General features: G+C 35.2%; 1 protein-coding gene and 1 pseudogene across 33 annotated transcripts in view; one reads left to right on the top strand and one right to left on the bottom strand.

The window, feature by feature from the left end:
- RAD51B (RAD51 paralog B) overlaps window positions 1–14837 on the bottom strand; it is a 790317-nt gene that overhangs the window by 629670 nt on the left and 145810 nt on the right. The window lies entirely within an intron of this gene.
- Window positions 5579–5730, top strand: LOC146401814 (U2 spliceosomal RNA; annotated as a pseudogene).

Raw genomic sequence — 14837 nt, 5'->3', positions numbered from 1 at the left:
CTAAGCCCTAACCTAAACACTTCACCTATATTAAATCACTTAATTTTAATTTTTGTAACAACACTATGAGGTAGGTGCTGGTTTCACTGATGAGAGAACTCAGCCATTACATCCAAGAATGAAACTGAGTCACAAAGTGATTAAGTAACTAGAACAAGATCACACTGATGGCAGGGGAGCTGGAATATAAACCCCAGTCAGTCTAACCCTAGGGGCCCCTGTTCTTTGCCACTACACCATACCACCTCTCAAATAAATGACTGAGCTGCAGGACAGTTCCTTTGTACACTTGTTCTAATACTATTTTTAAGTATAATAAATAAATAAAATAAATAAAAACATGCTTCTATATTACATATTCCAATCAATATAGTCAGTTCATTCACCTTCAGAGTAGTACTGGTCTCTCTCCTAGATCAATATATTTAAAAAGTAAAACAAGTGAGTCTTAGATTTGGTAACTTTGATATGCCAATTTTTACATGAACCCCTAATCAAATATCTGTTTTAAAAGAAGACCCCCAATTTTCCCATGAGAAAGTTATTTAAATATTCCTCCCAAAAAGTTAAACACTTTATTTGAATTTTGGATAATCTAGCAAGGCTACCCTTATCTTCTCTGAATACTTTATATTTGTTGTATATTTATATGTACAGAAACTAGGAGTGAAAGTCACTTTGGCCCACTCTTAAAACAGCACTACTGAATTCTGAGGGACAAGACAGATTGAAAAGCTGTAAACAAATTGGTCAGAGACTGCTAAATTTCCAAGGCAAAAATCAACAGATGTTTACAAAAACAAACAAACCCATAAAACCAAAAAAATATTCATACTGTCAGTGAGAAAAGAAAGAAAGAAGAAAAAGAAAAGAGGGAGAGGGAATCTTTGTCCCTAATAAAATATCTTCATAACAATGGAGACTGAAAGATCACTAACCTTACCAACAGGGGTTATGAGTTCAATAGCAATGAATACAATAACAATCAGGTAGGATTATCACATCTAGACCAAGATATAGTATTTATTTTCATAAAAGGACACAGAATCCATCTAATAATCAAGTTTGGTAAATCAGTCCAAGATTGAAGTCAAACATTATTATTCATACTTAATGATTCATTTGCAAACTATTTCATGAAGAAATTTCAACTTGCATTTAACAAAGACCAGTTCTAAAACTATGTAAGGAGGGGAGTTCCCGTTGTGGCTCAGGGGAAGCAAATCTGACTAGCATCCATGAGGATGCAGGTTTGATCCCTCGCTCAGTGGGTTAAGGATCCAGTGTTGCTGGGAACTGTGGTTTAGGTCACAAAGGCAGCTGTGGCTGTGGTGTAGGCCAGCAGCTACAGCTCCAATTCAACTCCTAGCCTGGGAACTGTGGGTGCATCCCTAAAAAGATAACAAAATAAAATAAAATAAAATAAAATGGATAAAATAAGATAAAAAAATGTAAGGATGGAATCTGAGAGGCTTGACCATTGCACTCATTTAAGAAATTACTCATTAGAAACTATGCCTCTCTTAAACCCATTCCTATATAAGAAAAAGAAGTATGTTTTTGGAATATTTTTATTTTTATTTATTTATTTTGGGCTTTTTAGGGCCACACCCGCAGCATATGGAGGTTCCCAGGCAAGGAGTCAAATCTGAGCTACAGCTGCCAGCCTACACCACAGCCACAGCAACAAAGCAGGAAACAAATGATGTTCTGTGATTTCCCAGGCTATGTCATAGAGAGGATACAGTTATTGCCTGGCTCTCTCTTTTCAGAATGCATGTTCTGGAGAACCGAGATAGCCCACTTAAGGAAGCCCAAACTAGTCCATCTGGAGAGATCACAAGGAGGGACCCATATGGAGAGGTACGGGGGTCTTCTTCGCCAACAGTCAGCAACAACTACCAGAATGAACGAGGCTTCAGATGACTCCAGTTCCCAACCTTTGACTGTTCAGCTTCAGATACTGTGGAACAGAGAGGGAAGCCATCCTTGCTGTGCCCTGTCCAAACTCCTGACCCACAAAAATCTGTGAGTATAAAAACCCATTGTTTCATACCACTAAACTTTGAAGTAATTTGTTACACAGCCATTAGGAACAGCTACACAAGTTTTGCATTCCAACTAAAATCAAAAAGCTTTTAAAGTGGAGTTCCCTGCGTGGCTCAGTTGATTCAGATGGTACTTTTTGGATCTTCATAATGGATCATCATCACGACTAAGATCCAAGAGGGCGCACGTTTGATCCCTGGCCTCGCTCAGTCGGTTAAGCAGCTGGCGTTGCTGTGAGCTGTGGTACAGGTCACAGACATGGCTCTGATCCCACATTGCTGCGCCTGTGGAGTAGGCTGACAGCTACAGCTCGGATTCAACCCCTAGCCTGGGAACTTCCATATGGCGTGGGTGTGGCCCTTAAAAAAAAAAGCTTTTAAAGTGGCTTACAAAATTAAATATCAAGCAAACAGGCCCCAGATAAAACACAACAGAGATTCATAAAATAAAAAGTAGAAACAACACATTATTATTATTATTACTATTATTTTTTATTTATTTATTTATTTTGTCTGCCCTTTTAGGGCTGCACCCATGGCACATGGAGGTTCCCAGACTAGGGGTGCAACTGGAGCTGTAGCCACCAGCCTAAGCCAGGCCCACAGCAATGCGGCATCCGAGCCACGTCTGCGACCCACACCACAGCTCACAGCAACACTGGATCCTTAACCCACTCAAAGAGACCAGGGATCAAACCTGCATCTTCACAGATGCCAGTCAGGTTCGTTAACTGCTGAATCACGACGGGAACTCCCAACACATTATTATAATAATAGCAATAGCTAACAGTTATCTAGTTATCTTCCTTGTACAAGGCACGGAAAGAGCCATGATTCAATGCTCCTAACAGCCCTATATGTATACTGGTATGACCTCTATTTACATATCATGTGCAAGTCAGAAATAAACTACCCTAAAACTAAAACTATGAAAAACATATTTTCCAGGAGTTCTCATTGTGGCTCAACAGTAATGAACCTGACTAGCATCCATGAGGATATGGGTTCGATCCTGGCCTTGGTCAGTGGGTTAAGGATCCAGCGTTGCTGTGGCTGTGGTGTAGACTGGAAGCTGCAGCTCTAATTCAACCCCTAGCTTGGGAACTTCCATATGCTACAGGTGTGGCCCTAAAACAAACAAACCAACCAACCATATTTTCATCTTGCTTTGTTGATTCAGATGGTACTTTTTGGATCTTCATAATGGATCATCATCACGACTATTGCTAATCTATAAAAGCAGGAGTTGGCAAACTGTTTCTCAATGGGCCAGATAATAAACATTTTAGTCTTTGAAGGCTATAGATAGCTTTTGTTGTGTATTCTTCTTTGGTTGTTCGTTACAGCCCTTTAAAAATGTAAAACCATTCTAGCTTGTGCTCCAACAAACACATTCTGTGGGGTAGCCCCTGGGCCATAGTTTGCCTGACAGACCGCCAGTGGGAAATGCTGAATACTACAAGTTTAAATTAATAAACTCATTTTTCTTGTAATACTTATAATGGCATCTACAGTTATACTAAATTAGGAAAACATCATTTCTGGCTCTAGCCCATTATTATTCACTAAAACCACAAGCTTCCCTGGCCTGGTGGTAAGTGAAAATGTAGACCCAAACATCCGTAATTTCCATTATAATAAATGTCTACTCCTAATTGACATTCACCTACGCTGAAGAGGCCTGGAAGAATGTCTGAAAGAAATGATCTCTCTAGGGCCCAACTGCATTTCCAGGCCTCTCCATAGATAGCTCTATGTTTATTTATTGAGATTCACAGCAGCCCAGTGTGACTGATAAAACACCGACCACTCCTAACCTCTAGTGTCGATCCTTTGCAAGAAAATGTTTATTATTCTTGGCAGAAAATGATGGAAACTGGTGAGAAATAGCCAGACTACCTTCATATGTAAGTGACCTGGAATTTTTAGGGAACAGTTCCCCCTAGTAAATTTGTCTACACAGAGCTTAATCAACCAAATTTACAGCTGTTAACAGGTTGTGTCTCTGTATTCCCGAACATATAAATAAACGTCTTAATCAGAACAAAAACAGGTTCAGAGTCTAGTTGTTTAAACTGGAATTGGTACAGCCAAGACATAACTGTAGTTAAAGTGACTGTCAAGTAGAATCATCATCTTAGTAGAAAAGTTGTTTTCCAGGTTCCTCAAAGCTACAAAGATGCTGCTCGACAAACACTTCTGTGATCATCTAAAACCAAAGGTGTGTGTTCTCATCCAAAATAAGATGCCCAATCTAATGCCAAATCAAACACACTAGTTTTCAAGTTGAGGTACCAAATTAGGGAGAAGCTAATTACTTAAATTCAAATTGGAAAGGGAAAAAATTTTAAGAGCCTGTAAATCAGAAGGCCCTTAGAAACTGGAATGAGTACTGGAGTAAGGAAATGAAATCATATGTATAAAAATTTTTATTCATTTTGCTTAGGAATGCAAAAGTAAATAAAGTTTAAGTAAATAAAAAGTAGTAAGTATAGGTTCACAGAGCTCTATTTACAGACTAATAATAAATATTAGTTGAACACTAGTAGCTGAGGTATTGGCCATTTCATGGTAGTAGAAACAAGTTGCCTTGCTGAATTAATTAGTTAAAATAGTCATCAAGAAAAATAACAAATCAAGTCACCAAAAAGGTACAACTAGCCAATTTTCATCCTCCATTTTTGAAAAGTCCTGGAAAATTAGAAGTATTATTTTAAGGCATCTGATATTTTTACTATTGTGTATAACACTCTACATTCCTTTCATCCAGAAGATCATATAAGAGAGAAAGAAATACGAACATCTTTAAGTAGAAACAAAATAGAGCAGCTAAAGATACAGAAAAATCTATCACACATAAAATAGCACTTTTGAGCCTATATTACTATATAATTGACAAACGCTATTTATTATAAGTTGAGCTTGGACAATGCCATGCCATACCCTGTTCGAAACTTAAATTTTATGATAGATACTCAAATGCTATATCTGCTGAATTCTACTTTTCTTCAAATCATTCCAATATGATTCAAGCTAAGAGTTTATAGTAGAAGCCGATTAGAAGAAATAGCTTAGATATATATATATATATTTTCAAAGTTCTGGGAAAGAACCCAATAACACTTAAAATAATGACATTTAAGCACAAGTATCTATTTATAAGAATTCTTCTGCCAGAGGAAATATTTTTAATACTGACAAAATAGAGCCCATTACTCTAAAATCTTATAATTTGTTAGAAAAACAGGGAGAAATTCAGTCTAAATAAATAAATAAATGATACAGGATCCCAAATGACTCAGCTTCTCCAGTGAAGTTATATATCTAATGACCCAAGGTTTCAGTGAACTTCTGTAGCATCTGTGGACTAATCAAATGGTCAAGCAGTTGATTATATAATTGATTTTGTTTTCAAGTCATTTCTTATGTTGCTTCATGTCTTTAAAATCTTTTGAGTCTCAAAGCCATCTAAACACATCAATAAGCAATTCTTAAGAACTTAACTCACTTCTTTTAAAACTTTCCTTAGAATCGCTTCTCGGCCTTTTGGCTAAGATCAAGTGTAAAACTTTCCTTAGTGCTGTAGAAAAGTTATGTTCTAATTATATATGAAAAGATTTGAATAGCAAGTTAAGGATTTGCACTTAATTCAGAGATTATGGAAAGCCACCGAAAAACAGTGAAATTGTAACTAATATTCGAAGAGGGGTAATCTAGATATTTTGTGCAGGTTGGATTAGAAGATCGAAGGACTGGAGGAAAAACAAAACAAAATAAACTATTGAAATGTCCACAAAATAGGTGGCTGGTGCTTGAACTAGACTGGTGGGAAGGTAAGTAGAAGTGGGGCTTAGAAACAGATAAAGAGATTTAGGGAGTCTGACAAATGTCATGAACTGGTAATTTATCAAGTCTGTGAATAAGATAGAAAGCATGGTCAAGGAATAATTCGTTTCAGTTCAGCAAACACTTATGGAAACACTATTTTGTGTAAGGCACACAAAAATTATGAAAATGAAGTTTGATCATTGAATATATAATACAGGTGTAAACAACATACCACAGTCCAGAGGAGGACAAAACAATCCTGAATAGAACTGGGAAGGCCAATGTTTTAAGCCTGAGTGATGGTTAGAGTAAGGATGCTTATGCCAAATGATGTGTATTTCGTCTTCAAAATTCATCTTAATTCACTTCCCTTAGATCTTTTTTCCTCAAAGTCCAAGCAGAGGTCATCTTTCACCTGTAAGACTTCTTTAGACTCCCAGCGTCAAACATGCTCTCTCACCCAGCTGCTCCTCAGTAGAGCAAATCAAGTTAATACCAAGTTTCAGCAGACGGCTTTCATCATGCTACTCTCTTAATACTCTGAAGGAGAGGACTTGGATGACTTGCAATGATTCTGAGGATCAACCTTTTGCTCCCCAAACAGGAACTTCAATAAGGCCTCTTATCCTGACTTTCATTTGAGCCCTTCTCATCTTGGTCATAAGAGTTTACCATTTCTTTTTATCCAGGTTAAAGAGTATCCCTATTATAAAGGTGGTTTGAGGAGCATGTGACTTATGAGTCAAAATGAGACTGCATCTGACTCTAACCCTCCTGGTTATATGATATTGGACAAAGTCTTCTTCACTCTTATTTCTGTATCTGAAGAAATAGAGCCAACCTCCTGGGGATGCTTTGAGAATTTATATAAAGTTATTATAAAGTGAGAAGAGCCAAGATGTAAATTTCTGTAAATATAAAGATGATTATAGATCCATATTAAATCAAGTCAATTCTTTACCTGATGAAAAATCAGTCTAAATGGTTCAGAGCCTAGATTAGGGATTGGCTATTCCAAGATTCTGATTCCATTTGCTTTGTTGTGCCAGGTTAATGGGTGGGGTAGAGAGGCACATTAAGTAATTTTTAATCTGTAACCATGGAAAGGTATTCCAAGACTTCTGAAGCTTTTGGCTTTGTATATCTATCCAAGCCAAATAAATTGAATTTTAAATAAATTTAAATTAAATTTTTCATCTATAGAGAAAAATAAAAACCTAACTGACCGTTTTTTTACTTGATTAGATTAGAATGTTCAATAACTGTTCTCCACTCTGTTTTTAAAAACACTTGCAGTTTGGAAATTCTAGGCTCTTTTTTATTCACTATTCTCTCCTATGTAAATGTTCTGCTAGGGTCCTCTATCTAGTCATGTGGTAACTGTCTATAACAATGCTATGTCACAGGACTCTCTGCAATGCATATGTTGTATATTTGTGCTATCCAGTATGGTAGCCACTGGCCCCCTGTGGCTACTGAGCACCTGTAATGCAGCCAGTGCATCTGACGCACTAATTTTTTACTTTAATCTTGATTAGTTTATATTTAAATGGCCCCAGAGGCATCCTCTGGCTACCATTTTGGACAGCTCAGGTCTCCAGCGTGTGTGCCAGAGACATACTCACTAAGACTTGTAAAATCTCCTGACAAGATTCGCAGCCATGGTGTCCACACCATCCCAATTATAAAAATTCTGCTGATGCTCCTCAGAATACAGAGCTAGTTCTCCCAAGTGCATACCCATGGTTTCTATCATTGCTCCTAGTGTTCTCTCTGCTTTGAAGGCCTTTCCCTACTGCATGCCAAGCAAATTCCCATTTATCTTTCAAAGCCAGTTCAAGTGTTATCTTTCCCATGTGCCTCCTTTAATTTCTTTGAGAGCGACATAGAAGAGTGAATAGAGCTTTAGTTGAGAAGTAAGGCACATTAAAGTTGGAATCACAGAACTGGCCCTTACTAGCCAGAACTTACACCTTGAACAAATCTTGAGCCTCAATTTTCTCATCTATAAAATGGTAAAAAATAATAATAATAATAAATAAATAAGTAAAAACTAATTTTGCAAATTTGTTGTAAGAATTAGAAGTTCTGACCAACATTATATTATGGCTAACATTTATTAAGTGTCTACTTGTATGTCATTATGAAAGCGCAACACATGAGTTTTTTCATTTCATTTTCGTAACAACCCTAAAAGATAAGGAATATTCAATTACTTATCATCCATATATTCAACAGTTTTATTCCTTTATTCATTCAACAAACATTTAAAAGCTTAATGTGCCCAGTGAGAAATTAAGGGAAAAGGAGTGAATATAAAAATTTCTAGCACTCAGAGATCTCATATTCTAGTAGAAAATATAGACAAATAAGCAAGAAAATAGGCAGATAAATAATATCAATAGTGTTAAATGTTATGGAGAAAGGTAAAGCAAAATAATATAGAGAATAATGGAGGATGCTATTTTATAAAAGACGTTGTTTAGCAAGACCTCTCCACCAAGATGATACTTAAGCAAAGAACTAAATAAACCATAAAGATGAGATATGTGCAAATACACAACAAAAATGTGCCAGAAAAAGAAACAGCAACTTACTGAGAGCTACTATATAGTAGATCTATAATATATACTATATATATATACTATTATATAGTAGATGTTAGAAATGCCTAAGTGAACCAAAGTGACTGTCCTCCAGGATTTTACATTATTGTAAATAAATGAACAAAACCATACTGTCTTAGAATGAAAAGTTAAATGAAAAAAAGGGGAAAATATAAGGAAACAGAGGGATGAAGAAAATACTGTTATTTCTACTTTAGAAATGAGGATACTGAAAGGTTAAATGACAAGCTGGTAAAGTAAAAAGCAGATACTGAAACTCATAAAGTAGCTCATTCTTTTAATTATTATACCATTCTTTCCTCCCTATACTATAAAGCCTCCACTGGGAAACACAGAATGCAAAGATCACAGCCTATTCTCTGTTATGCCCCTAATATCAGGACAACGATACAGAGGAGGTGAGAAATAAGGTGAATTAATTCAGATTTCCACTCTAGATAGAATATGAAAACCCCATTATAATTAAAGAGACCATGATCCTAAAACCAGCGAGATAGCTCTCCTTAATTTAGAGAGATCCCTTTAACAAATTCACAATAAAGAAAATATAACTTTTAAAGGTAAACGTGATAGGTTTTGGAAGGGGAATAGAGTGAGAGAGAACTACTCACATGGGCCTAGTGCTTATTATCACAACACAGAACTACCTGTATGGGCCTGGCGAAGGGTGGGATGGGAGACTGAATTAAATGGGGAGGAATCACAAAGTTATCATCACACAGATGACAACACAACGGGTGACAAGTTAGCAATACACATCAGGGTTATTGACAATACTTGCCCAAGTATTTTCTTCAATGTAAACCCTGAAGATTTAGAATACTTCGTTTCAAAACTGCTTCCTATCACTTAGCAAAGTAGATCATAGCTGTCAACACTTCAACTCATAAACCAAAGGAAGAAAATCCCAGGCCTATTGAAAAAGTTCTCACCATGCCATAAAAATCTGTTTAATCTGAATAAAAATATCTTACCATAATTATTGTACTTTCTTCCTAATTAAAAAGCAATATATATTTATGCTTAAAAATCTGGAAAATTCAGAACTAAATAAAGGAGAAAATATCACCTAAAGGTAACTGATATCAATGAGATGCGGTACTGATTTCCAACATAAAGGGGCGTTTATTTTTCTATATGTATATATATGTACATGTTTAATGGTTGTAGTGGGGGTGATTATTGTTTTCTGGAACATCATACTTTTTGCGTAGCTTTGCATATTGCTATTTTTCACTTAACATTACATGAAAAGCAGTTTGTCCACATTTTAAACTATTAATTTTAATAACAGTAAAATATTCTACTGTAAGAAATTAACCATCTTTCTACTATTGATTCCAAATGTATGCCATTAAACATGATGCTGGGATGAACATCATTGTACTTAATCTATATTAAAAATAGTGATTATTTTCTTTGGATAAATTCCAAGCAGTAAAGCTACTGGTTTAAATTATGAGGATACAGTATATCAAATTTTGTAAGTGTTGTCAAATGTCTTCCATAAAGAAATGCCAAATTACATTTCCACTAGTGAGTTATCTGAGTTTCCATTTCATATTTGCCCACAAAAGGTATCATATTTTTTGAAAATATTCAAAGCAAAAATAACATGTCACTATTCGAATCTGCATTTATTTCATCAATGAAGCTAAATTTTTTCTATTAGCCAGTTGTATTTCTTCTTTGAATTCATTTAAAAAATATATTATTTGACCATTTTCTATTGGGGTTAGCCTTTTTCTCTCACTGATTTTAAACTTCACTTTAAAGAAAGAGATATTTGCCCTTTATCAACTTACATGCTACAAACAGTTCTACCTCTTTGTTGTTGGCCTACAAGTTTTTCTAATGTAGGGACGTTTAAATTTTTTATGTAGTCATATTTATCAGCACCTTGTTATGAATTTGCTCCTTTAATTTATGCTGGAAAAGTCCTTAAACCCCCCCCCTTTTTTTTTGGTCTTTTTAGGGTCGCTAAAAAGACGCAAAACCCATGGATAGGAAGGGCTGGCTGCATTACACTTCCTTGGTTAATTTATTCCAAAGCATTTTACTCTTTTTCTTTCTACTATAAATGAAATTATTTTCTTGTTTCATTTTCACATTTTATTGCTAATATATAGAAACACAACTGATTTGGGCATCGATCTTGTATCATACAACTTTGGATAACTCATTCATTAGCTCTAATAGGTTTATTTTTCCCTTGGCAGAAATCTTTAGGGGAGTTTATATGCATCAGATCATGTTATCTGCAAGTAGAGACAGTGGTTCTTCCTTTCCAATATGGTTGATTTTTCTTTTTTCTTGCCTAATTGTCCTGGCTAGATCTTCCAGGACAATGTTTAACAGAAGTGGCAAAAGACATTATTGAAAGAATTTAAAGACTTAAAAAAAAAAAAGGAAAGATGTTCATGGATTTAAACACTTAATATTGGTTTTCTGGTTTTTTTTTTTTTTTTTTTGGTCTTTTCACCTTTTCTAGGGCCACTCCCGCGGCATATGGAGGTTCCCAGGCTAGGGGTCTAATCCGAGCTGTAGCCACCGGACTACGCCAGAGCCACAGCAGTGCAGGATTCGAGCCGTGTCTGCGACCTACACCACAGCTCACGGCAACGCCGGATCCTTAACCCACTGAGCAAGGCCAGGGATTGAACCCGCAACCTCATGGTTCCTAGTCGGATTCGTTAACCACTGCGCCACGACAGGAACTCCCAAAACACTTAATATTGTTAAGATACCAATACTCCCCAAATTGATCTAGTATTCATACAATCCTTATCAGAATTCTAGTTGCTTTTTTAACAGAAATGAACAAACTAATCCTAAAAATCATACAAAAATGCAAAAGACCCAGAATAATCTTGAACAAGAACAAAGGCAAAGGACTTACTTCCCGATTTCAAAACTTACAATAATCAAGAGTGTGTGATGCTGATATAAGGACAAGTATATAGATCAGAGGAATAGATTTAAAGAGTCCAGAAATTACCCTTTAGATCTATGATCAACAGATTTTCAACAAGAATGCCAAGACCATACAATGAGGGAAAAACAATCTTTTCAATGAATAGTCCTGAGATTGTATAGTCACATGCAAAAGAATGAAGATGGACCCTTACCTGACACCATATATGAAAATTATCAAAAAGTGGATCAAAGACCTAAATGTAAAAGACACATCTATACACACAGTGTAAATCTTTGGGATTTGGCAACAGATTCTTAGATGATACCAAAAAAAAAAAATTACAAAAGAAAAAATAGACAAGTTAGAAATTATTAAGATACTTGAAATTTTGCTTTAAAGGACACTATGGGAGAAAATAACTGGAAGTCATATACCTGATAGAAGCCTTTTATCTACAAAATATATCTTAAAACTCAACAATTAAGAGACAAATTACCCAATTTAAAAAATGGGCAAAAAATCTGAATAGACCTTTCTCCAAAGATATGCAAATAGCAAGTAAGCAATGAAAACATGTTTGATATCATTAATCAGTAGGAAAATGCAAATAAAAACCATGATATGCCACTTCACACTCACTTGAAGAGCAGCTACACTTTTTTAAGAAAGAAAAGTAACAAGTGTTGGCAAAGATGTGGAGAAATTGGAACACACATTCCTGGTGGGAATGTTAAATAGTACAGCTGATAATTTGATAGTTCCTCAAACAGTTACACATAGAGCTACTAAATAACCCAGAAATTCCACACCCAGGTAGATTCAAGAGAATTGAAAGCATATGTCCACAAAAAAACCTGAACACAAATATTCATAGGGGTGTTATTCATAGAGGCCAATAAGTAAAAATAAACCAAATGTCCATCAATTAAAATATGGTATACTCATACAATGGAATATTATTTGGCCATAAAAGGATGTACTAATACATGCTACAATATGAATGAACCCTGAAATATTATACTAAGTAAAAGAGGTTAGACAAAAAGACCACAGTTTACATGATTCCACTTAAACAAAATATCTAGAGTAGGCAAATATAGAGATACAAAGTAGAGTAGCGGTTGCCAAGGATTGGGGGAAGGCAAGAGACTGTTAATGGGTATAGAGTTTCTTTTGGGGATGATAAAAATGTCCTGGAATTAGACAGTGGTGATGGTTGCACAACTCTGACTATACTAAAAAAAACCACTCAATTAAACCCTTTAAAATGGTGAATTGCACTGTACTTTATTATGTCTCAGTTGTTAAAAGATATTAAAATTTTTAAAAAGATATTAAAATTAAAAACAGAACAATAAACGTAAAAGTTAATACTGTAACAGCCGCAACGTTTATGAGAATAGAAATTCCACTTTATGAATTTATCATCATTGCAGCTGTGCTTATTACAGCAAAAGACTGAAAATAATTCTGATGCCCATCAACAGGAGACTAGGTAAAAAAATTACTGCATAATATTATTAAATATCATGGCGCTATTTTTAAACAAATTATTGGAGTATAGTTAACTCACAAATGTGTGTTAATATGAAGCTTTTTTTTTTAATTAGGAGCTGTATATATATTGAAAAGCAAGGGTTTCAAAGAAATATCATTAAGTGAAGAAAACAAGTACATAAACATATTATCAGTTATGTTAAAAATATACACACGGAGTTCCCTGGTGGCTCAGCAGGTTAAGAATCCGGCATTGTCACTGCTATGGATCTGGTTACTGCTGTGGCACAGGTTCAGTCCCTGGCCCAGAAATTTCAGCACGCCATGAGTGCAGGCAGGAAAAAAATATACACACATATTCACATATGCTTGTATAAGTAATATTTAAAGAGATAATGACTAATAATTTTCTAGATTAATTGAAACAAATTTATATCAGTAGACTTAAAACCAAATAAATCAACTTGCTAGAAAAGTTATTTTTTAATTTATTTTTTTCTTCTTTTTTGGGCCGCACCTGTAGCATACGTAAGTTCCCAGGCTAAGAGTCCAATTGGAACTGCAGCTGCTGGCCTAAGCCACAGCCACAGCCACAGCCATAGCAACACCAGATCTGAACTGTGTCTGCAACTTACACCACAGCTCATGGCAACACCAGATCCTTAAACTACTGAGTGAGGCCAGGGATTGAGCCCACATCCTCATGGATACTAGTTGGGTTCATTACCACGAGCCACAAGAGGAACTCCATAGAAAAATATTAAGACAATCTTAAAAGGATAGAAAACTTGAATAACTATGAAAAATTTAAAAACTACCCATAAGAGAAGCTATTTGCAGTACAGAAATCCAACAAAGGATTGATATCTATAATATGTACGGTATGTCCACAAATCAATAAAAAAGGCAGAAAATCCAAATGGACAAAAACTTTAATCGGTACTTCACCAAAGAGACTATACAAATGGCCAGTAAGCATATGAAGAAGGTGCTTCATGTATTTAATCATCAAGAAAAGGAAAACTAATAAAATACGATGATACTCAATATACCCACTAGAATGGCTAAAATAAAGTATCAAGCCCCAATGAGAATGGGAAATAATCAAAATTGAAACACTGCTGGTAACAAAGTAAGTTAGTTCAACAACTTAACTATTGCGCACCGCCACTAAGGCTGTTGAACAAACGCAAACCCTATGATCTAATAATTCAACTTCTCAGTTAAAAAGAATATGTAAATATATATACCAAGAGTCATATATAAGAACGTCCCTAAAACCCCTATTCATATTAGGCAATCGGAAAATACTCAAAAATCCATCAGTAGTAAAATGGATAAATAAATGTGGTGTATTCTATTGAGGGAATTATCACACAATAGTATACTACACAGAAAATAAAATGAATTAACTGCAATTATACAGAACATGATAATTCTCACAAACACACTGTCGAGCAAAAGAAGTCATATACAAAAGAAGCCATCCCGCATGATTTCATTGACATACAGTTCAAAATCAGACAAACAAAAAAATCCTAATCTATGGTTTAGAAACTGGGGTAGTGGTTACCCCTGCAGAAAAGCCGTGGCTGAAAGGGAACACAATGAGAACTTCTGGGGTGGTGGTAAATTTTTAGTTTCTTAAATCTGGATTCTGGTTACATGCATTTGTTCAGTTTGTGAAAATTCATTGAGCTATACATTAATGATGTGTACTTTTCTATATGCATGTTATATTCCAAATTAAAAAAAAAAATTTAAAACAAAAAAATCTCCCACCTAAAAAGTCCACCAGATACAGAGGGTGTAAAATAATATGTTTTACCAAAAAAAAAATTAAAGATAGTAAAAATAAGAAATAAATCCTATGCTATATAATTTTTTACAAATAATAGCAAATGAGGAAAAGCTACCAAT

This window comes from Sus scrofa, chromosome 7 (assembly GCF_054392235.1).
Source record: "Sus scrofa isolate SSC_HxYL_T2T_F1_AM1 chromosome 7, Sscrofa_HxYL_maternal_Yorkshire_Landrace_v2.0, whole genome shotgun sequence".
NCBI classification, from domain to species: Eukaryota; Metazoa; Chordata; class Mammalia; order Artiodactyla; family Suidae; genus Sus; species Sus scrofa.
This window is presented reverse-complemented; position numbering and strand designations above follow the sequence as displayed.